Source organism: Triticum dicoccoides, chromosome 5B (genome assembly GCF_002162155.2).
Source record: "Triticum dicoccoides isolate Atlit2015 ecotype Zavitan chromosome 5B, WEW_v2.0, whole genome shotgun sequence".
Taxonomy (NCBI): Eukaryota; Viridiplantae; Streptophyta; class Magnoliopsida; order Poales; family Poaceae; genus Triticum; species Triticum dicoccoides.
This window is the reverse complement of record NC_041389.1, coordinates 670,679,227-670,687,763: the sequence shown is the minus strand read 5'-3', so window position 1 is coordinate 670,687,763 and position 8,537 is coordinate 670,679,227. Positions and strand designations below refer to the sequence as shown.

At 47.5% G+C, this 8,537-nt stretch overlaps 1 pseudogene; it reads right to left on the bottom strand.

The window, feature by feature from the left end:
• LOC119310453 overlaps positions 1-4,276 on the bottom strand; it is a 12,657-nt pseudogene extending 8,381 nt beyond the window's left edge.
• Between the last annotated feature and the right edge of the window lie 4,261 nt (positions 4,277-8,537).

Here is an 8,537-nt window from a genome sequence, read left to right as displayed (position 1 = left end):
GGGTAGGGGGTTTTGGAGGGTTAATTTAGGGGTTTAGCTAGCTAATAGAGAGAAGTGACCTCTCTTATCTCCGTGCTTGGTCGACGCTAGCTACCATAAGTATAGAGAGAACTCGACACGCTAGCTAGTAAGCAAATGAAGGAACCATTAAGTACACAAGATCGTCATGAACATATATAGAGAGAAGTGATCGACCTCTCTTTCTCCACGAGATTGGTCGAACAACAAGTTTCCGTATATCTATCCTACGCTAGTAGCTACATATATACAATATAAGATCTCTTACAAACCCTAACATCTAAGGTCTATCTCAACATCCACATGGTATTCTCTGGCTCTATTTATGACGCGGTCAAGGAAGAATCCTGCCAATTCCTCTTGAATAGCTCGTATGCGGTCCTGTGGTAGAAGTTCATCCCGCATCTCCCACATCTAATTTAAAGAAGTGGGTCAATACATATTATATGAATGAACTCAACACAAATGATGGTACTAAAATAAAATTGTGATTTTTTTGTTTATGTACCTCAAAATCTGCTTTAGAGTAGCCCCACGTAGAGGTCGTCGAGTTGTAGATGAACTCGCAAACGTAGTATCCACAAAAATCATTCCGGGGTGCCTGCCACAAGCACTTTACGAGAAATAGAGTTCAATCAAACTGATAATCAAGCGTGCTTAATGGTTTTCGGGTGCTTATGAAACTAGCTAGCTAGCTAGAATCAATGGGAGATGCACGCGGGAACTAGCTAGTAGTACTTACTTTCGGGTGTATAAATCGCAGCTCCTTCGGTAGTGCTGGAACAATAGCGGTGAACTGTTTCCAAACCCTGCCAGACAAAGACAACAATTACTTGATATCAGGAAATGAACAAAGTTGCCGATATGCGATAATGATCGATTGAACTTACTTCTGGAGCATATCAGTCATGTTCGCGTACTCCTCGGGTTCTTTTCATCTCGAGTCTAAGACAGTTACTAATCCTTGTTCAAGCTTAATCTCTAGCACAAGAAAGTGGAAGCTGCGCACGCATGCATAACTCATCAATTACATTACTATAATTAACCTCGAGTAAGGGAAACGGAATATGCACAAGACAGTAACACTCACTTCAAGTTGTAAGGAAAGAGTATTTTATTTTTGTTTTGATTTTTAATCAACGATTGTAGCAAGTTGTCCTCGATCTCTTTGGCATTCTTTTTGACCGTCCATTCATGTATGATATTTGGGTTAATGAACCCAATGTCGTAGATATCTGCTTTTCTGCATTCGAGATCTTCAACCTGCATAATATAGTGAGGATAATTATATATACATGCAATAAAAGAGCTGAGCTATATATAGAGACTTAGTTATAGAATTAGTACTTACAGACATTAGCAAGTCACGAGTGTTTTGTCGATGGCCTTTTGATTGTACAACTGGAATAACTCGTCAAATTCAACATTCAAAATATCCATTCCAACGAGGTCGTGCTCCTCTTTAATTCTCATCGTCAAAGTATGCCTCCCAGACTGCCTGCATCTTTCCAAGTACCATTGATGGAGTCTTCACATCATTGTTGTTAGAGGAGGATGATCTGGTTTGACGAGAGGCTTCCCGTACTCGAATATGAATTCGTCCACCTCCATTATTTCAATGGGTACATCATTGGGCAGGTAATCACCAAGTTTGTACCGGGAATCATCCCCGGATGATTAGCGACGACATCGCTAGACAGCGGGGGGCACGTTTGATTCGCCTGTTCGCCTAGCTGGGGATTTTTTCCCACTTCTTCGTTCTGCTAACCTTGCATGACGGCAAGTATTTCCCGACCTCTCCGCTTTCTTATATGTACTTTTAATAGTGCGCATATAGTTGGAATCCGGCGGTGGCGATGGTGGTCGCGTAAGGGCATCGATAGTCCGCTTCACCTTCATCGGATCTACCGTTTCCTTCGGAGGTGGAGGTTTCGGTGCAAAAAAGTCCCTCACTTCGGCACGATTGATGTCCTCGTTTTCCTTGTCGGTCCTCTCATAAGGTAACTTTTCCGGAGCCTTGAGAGATGGACCGTATTTGAACTTCTTCCCTCCTTTGCTTGTACTACTGCTAGCCACCGGAGTGGTGGTCTCTCTCTTCCACCGTTGCTGACGCGGCAGAGTCCACTGATGCGCTGGAGGAGGCGGAGGAGGAGCTGTAGTGCCCTCACACGCCGGAGGAGGTGGAGTTCTCGTAGGAGGAGGCGAAGAAGGAACCGGAGTGCCGTCACGCGCCGGAGGAGGCGGAGGAGGAGGCGGAGAGTCCTGATCACTCACCGGAGGAGGAGGCAGAGGAGGAGGTGGAGTGCCCTGACTCGCCGGAGGAGGTGGAGTGCCCTGACTCGCCGGAGGAGGAGGAGGAGGCGGAGGCGTCCAATTTGGAAGCTTGATGTACTCCTTCCGCCATAGACATGGAGTCTTCAGAGCAAGACCCAGCTGAATCTCCCCTTCACTTGTAGGGTGGCCAAGCTCGAGCTCCTCAAATCCATCCATTACTTAATCCGCCATCACAACAACATAGCCCTCTGGAATCGGGCGACAATGAAAAGTTCCGTTGGGTTGAGGAGGTGGAACAGTGCCGACAGCTTCCTTCAAGGTGATGTTTTGCCATTTCATCATAAGCTGGCAATGTTGAGACTCCGTGATAGCATCCACGGGGTAGCTAGGAGCCGTGAAGTCAGGCTGCTGAAGGAGCTCCGTGGAAGCCATGCTGCTTCTCCGCTGAGATGGCAGGGTAGCTTCTAGGGTAGCTTCGTGCCGCTGAGTTGGTTGGTCGACAGCTCGCTGGCTCTCAACTTGTTGCTCTAGCTTTTGTACTCTTGCATTGAGCTTTTGTATATCGCTCATCTCCTGTTTCCTCTTCCTCTCCTGGATTTTGTAACCGCCTGCGTTGGGAAACCCGTTCTTCCACGCAATGGAGCCTGGCGTGCCTCGTGTTTGTCCAGGGTGCTCAGGATTCCCGAGGGCCTCAGTCAGCTTGTCATTCTCTCTTTCGGGAATGAACGTCCCTTCCTGCGCTGCCTTGATTGCTGCCTGATGCTTCGTGATGGGTGTTGCAAGCTTCCCAATGGCACTTCCCTGTTTCAGGGTCCAAAGTCCTGCCAACCCCGAAGAACCAAGTCCTTGAACGGTCTAGCCAGTTCAATGTCTCTGGTTCGACCCCTTTAGCAATCAGGTTGTTCTTTGCTTTGTCCCACAACGGCCTGGCTTTGAGGTAGCCACCTGACCCTGTGCGATGGTGCCACTACTTCTTTGCAGTATTTATCTTTTTATCTCTGACATCTTCTTACTCTTGTCTGATGTCTTGTAGGCCACAAATGCGGGCCAGTGATCTCTTATCTTCTCAAATTGGCCGATGAATTCTGGAGTCTTCCCTTTGTCGACAAACTTTGATTTCAAATCTTTCTTCCACCTCCTGAATAGCTCTGCCATCTTCTTAAGAGCATACAACTTGACCAATGGCTCTATAACTGGCTTATTCTGATCCTCCTCTGGCGGTAGGGTGAAATTTGCCTTTAGCAAGGTCCAAAGATCATCTTTCTCTCTATCGGTGACATAAGAAACTTGAGGGTCTTCTTTCTTAGGCTTATTCCATAGCTGGAGGCTGATCGGGGTCTTGTCCCTAGCAATAGCTCCGCACTAAGCAGAAAATGCATCCTTGGTCCGTGTGGGTTCAATCGGTTGGCCATCGTCCGCGATTGTTGTGATCGTGAACCTTTCATCCATGCGCAACCTTTTCTTCGGGCCTCGTCTCGTTACCGAAGTCATACCTTTCATCCAAGCTATAAAAGAAGAAAGAAGAGTTAATTTATGTACATACCAAAACAATTAATGCATCAATTAGCTAGTCAGCACATGCTTAATATATATATATATATATATATATATATATATATATATATATATATATATATATATAGGGTGGGTCTATTATGATAACACCCTTAATACCTTATTCTGCTAACACTTCTGCCTTATTCTGCACACCACACAGCCAGCCGAACCGAGCTAACCAGACCAAACCGACCCTCCCCACGACCTCACCGTACCCTACACACAACCGAACCGCACCCCAACCCACCTCCTTCCCCCGCAGACGGCAGAGGCACGTGCCGCCGCACACCCGCCCCACCTTCTTCCACCGCAGCGAGCAGGGGCACGTGCCGGCGCTCCCCCCAAGCATCAGCGACCCCAAGCTCTCTGGCACCGGATCCGAGCGACCTCCCTTCCCGCGTCTCACCTTTCCTTTCAGCGACGCCATGGCAAGCGGACGAGCACCCTCACGCGCCCCGGCCATCTCCGAGCAAGAGCCACACTAGATCAAGGACGTGGCGCCCCACGCCCCCCGCGACAGCCCGCCACCAGATCCAGGCCGCGGCGGCCCCTCGGTGACGCCCCACCACCGGATCCGGGACTCGATGCTCCCCTCTGCCCCGACACTCCCCGGCGAGCACCCGTTCCCCTCTATTGGGATTCGCGTGGCCACAAGTCGCCCATGACGCTGCATCCCATGGCCACAGCACCGGCTGCCTCGTGGACGGATCCGCCTTCTTGGAGGCCATAGGCCTCTTCCATGCCGCGACCTCACACGGGTCCCCGACTAGCATGCCACCGGGTTCACACCGTCCTGCATCTACCCCCACTTGCAGTGCACATCCCGTGCAGTTTGCCCCGTGCAGCCCATCTGCCCCGGCCTCACCATGCGTGGGTATTCCCCCCTCTGACTCTGCTTCTTCTTCTCCCCTGCTTTTACTTCTTCCACGCGTGGCCTCCGACGAGAACTGCACGATGGCGTGAAAACTACTGGCAACGGGTGTGCAGTGCGGTGCGCGATTGTTCACAGTTCTGGGATTCCGAAGGTAAGCAATCCCCTGTTGTGCACTTCGCTCCATGAGCTTCCAGTTCAGCCGAGGTGCGTAGGTGTGGGTTGTTCTCCACCGGATGTCGAGCAGTGCAGGTTGTCTCTCGTTGCAGCTCGGTTGAGTCATCGGTGCAGAAGGAAAGTACGCGAGAGGACCATGTGCATCTAGTTTGATTCTGGCCGTGCGACGCTGCAGTACAGATGTGTGCGGCATGCATTTTTCTGCCATTTTACTTGGTGTGGACGTGCAGCTCGTCACCGCGGGCGCACTGCAGTTTCTTTATTGTTGATTTTCCAGATTTACAAAGACATTGTAAGAAAAAATTCAAAACTCACTCGACTAAAAATCAACACATGTAGTGCGTTCGGTTTTCAGATGTTGTTCACTTTTGAGAGTGATGCTGTTCACTTGTGCCGAACATGAAAGTTCTAAAAATTTAGCGCAACAACAAAGATAGTAATGAGGTTCGCTTCGATATATGTCGCGGTTCACTTGCCTCCTCTCTGCGGTCCACTCTCGTTCAAAAAAATTTGAAAAAAACAACAAAAACTCGTCTGAGAAAAATTTTCATTTGAGAAAAGAAATCATGAAGTTTGCTTGCCCGTCTGATGCAGTGCGGTTTTTAGTCTAAAAGCAGTGCGGTTTTCTTCATCGTCTTCAAAAATTTACATCCCACAAAAAAGAAACCATGCAGTTCTCTTACCCTTGTGATGCAGTGCGGTTTTTCGTTCGTTGCAGTGCGGTTTTCAGTCGGATGAAGTACCCACGTCGATTTGGGTGTCGCGAAAAAACAGAGTACTCGCATTTCGGTAAATTCGAAATTCCTCTTAAACCGTAAAGAATTAGAGAGAGTGTTCTATATAAAAGAGTTGCGTATCGTCGATATCTTTTCAAGGGCGTATCGTTTGAATCATTCCGACCAGCGGTTTGCAAAAAAATCGCCAAAAACGGCCGCTGCCACTCGTTGTCCGCCGCACGATTTTCAAAATTAACTTAAAACTGTAAGGAATTTCAAAAATATTTCAACATATGAAAGTTGCGCCTCGTTCATAGCTTTCCAATGGCGTAACACACGCCTCGTTTCGACAAACGGTTCAAAAACTGGAGCGAAAACGGTACCGAAAATTTTAAAAAACTTAAAAAACAGAGTTCCGCGATTTAGTAAATTTGAAACTGCTCTTAAACCGTAATGAATTAGAGAAAGATTTATATATGAAAAAGATGCGCCTCGACGATATCTATCCAACGGCGTATCATTTGCTTCATTCCGACAAGCGTTTTAGAAAACAAATGCGAAAAAATGCTCGCTGCCACTCGTCATCCGCCGCACTATTTTCAAAACTGCCCTTAAACCGTGTGGAATCTCGAAAAGTGTTCAACATGTCGAAGTTGCGCCAAATCCATAGCTTTTCAATGGTATATTACACGCCTCATTCCGGTAAACGGTTAAAAAATTAGAGCGAAAACAGTACCGAAAAAATAACGCGTGCAGTTTTTTCCGACGAGAAGTTCACTAGTCTCTATTGCAGTGCTCGTCGTCAAAATGATGCAGTGCGCTTCTGTTGAGCGTGCAGTGCTGAAGTAGTGTGCAGAATAGTTATTCTGCTAATATTAGCAGAATAGACCGTCTGTATATATATATACCTAGCCGGACTTTGCAACAGCTGATCCCGACTCCGTTCGGTCACCGGAGCCGTCATCACAGTCTCCTTCTTCCACCGGCATTTGATCGCCGGAGACATCATGATCATGACTTTCCTCCTCCATTGTTCGATCACCGTAGCCTGCTTCCTCTCCTTCAGGACCATCTGTGTCGTTGAGAAACGACAAGACATCACGTCCGTCGTGGATTATGTCCCCCAACAACTCTTCTTGTTCCAAGTCTCTTTGTTGATCCAAAGTTTCCGCAAATATTACAACATGGCAATTAATATACAAACATGAGAGATGGATATATTTGTGGTAAACATAGACCTAGCTAGCTAATCATAACAAGGAATATTAATTAGTAGCCTCGGCGCTTCTATGGTTTGGGGTGGCCTCGACAACGCTTCTAGGGTTTGGGGTGGCCTCGACGACAACGCTCTTTTAACTCGGTAAATTTGGGTGGCCTCGATGATTCTAGGGTTTGGGGTGGCCTCGGCGCTTCTAGTGTTTAGTCGGGCGAGAGGGGGTTGATCGACGTCACCCCTCATGTTGAAGAGTTACCGGAGTTCTCTCATGAATGTCGACGTCTGGACCGCCTCTCTCATGAATGTCAAACAAGGGATTTAACAAAATGGCGCCATTCTAGATGTGTAGAAAATAGTCCATATTTTTCCTGATCTCTTCTACCCTTCTATATGTCACGTTGTCTAGTGTCAAAGGATTCAAGAAAACCATGGCTTCATCATTAGCCGGAAGTAACCGGGGCATGATGGTACGAAGCTCTCCAAAGTTATTTTGGAATGGAGTCCTAGATAGGATAATTTTCTTTTTGTTAAGAAGTTCAGCAAGAGCCTTACGAATATCGCTATTTGGAAGGCCTTTGCTGAACTTCGTAGCAAAAAGCAGATTATCCTATCCGGGACTCCATTCTAGAATAAATTTGGAGAGCTTCATACCTTCATACCCCAGTTACTTCCGGCTAATGATGAAGCCATGGATTTCTTCAATACTTTGACACAAGACAACGTGACATATAGAACGTTACATAGATGAGATCAGAAAAAAATGGATCAACTTGTGCACATACATAATGGGGGCATTCTTGTTAAACGGAGACCCTCGACCCCTTGGCGATCCTCGAACCTCGACCCCTCGGGGACCCTCGACCTTTCGGTAACGCTTCTAGGGTTTAGGGTGGCCTCGATGCTTCTAGGGTTTGGTCGAGCGAGAGGGGGTTGATCGACGTCCCTCCTCATGTTGAAGAGTTAACGGAGTTCTCTCATGAATGTCCGACGTCCGGACCGCCTGTCTCATGAATGTCAAACAAGGGACTTAACAAAATGGCGCCATTCTGGATGTGCAGAAAATGGTCCATTTTTCCTGATCTCATCTACCCTTCTATATGTCATGTTGTCTAGTGTCAAAGGATTCAAGAAAACCATGGCTTCATCATTAGCCGGAAGTAACTGGGGCATGATGGTACGAAGCTCTCCAAAGTTATTTTGGAACAGAGTCCCAGATAGGATAATTCGCTTTTTCTTACGAAGTTCAGCCAGAGGCTTCTGAATATCGCTATTTGGAAGGGCTTTGCTGAGCTACATAGCAAAAAGCGGATTATCCTATCCGGTACTCTGTCCAAAAATAACTTTGGAGAGTTTTGTACCATCATGCCCCGGTTACTTCCGGCAAATGATGAAGCGGTGGATTTCTTCAATACTTTGACACAAGACAACATGACATATAGAATGTTACGTAGATGAGATCAGAAAAAAATTGGATCAACTTGTGCACATCCATAATGGGGGCATTCTTGTTAAACGGAGACCCTCGACCCCTAGACTACTTTCCACCCCTCAGCGATCCTCGAACCTCGACCCCTCGACAACCCTCGACCCTTGACCCCTCGGCGATCCTCTAGCCTCGGCCCCTCGATGATCGTCGACCCCTCGGCGATCCTCGAACCTTGACCCCTCAGCGACCCTCGACCCCTCAGCGACCCTCGACCCCTCGGCG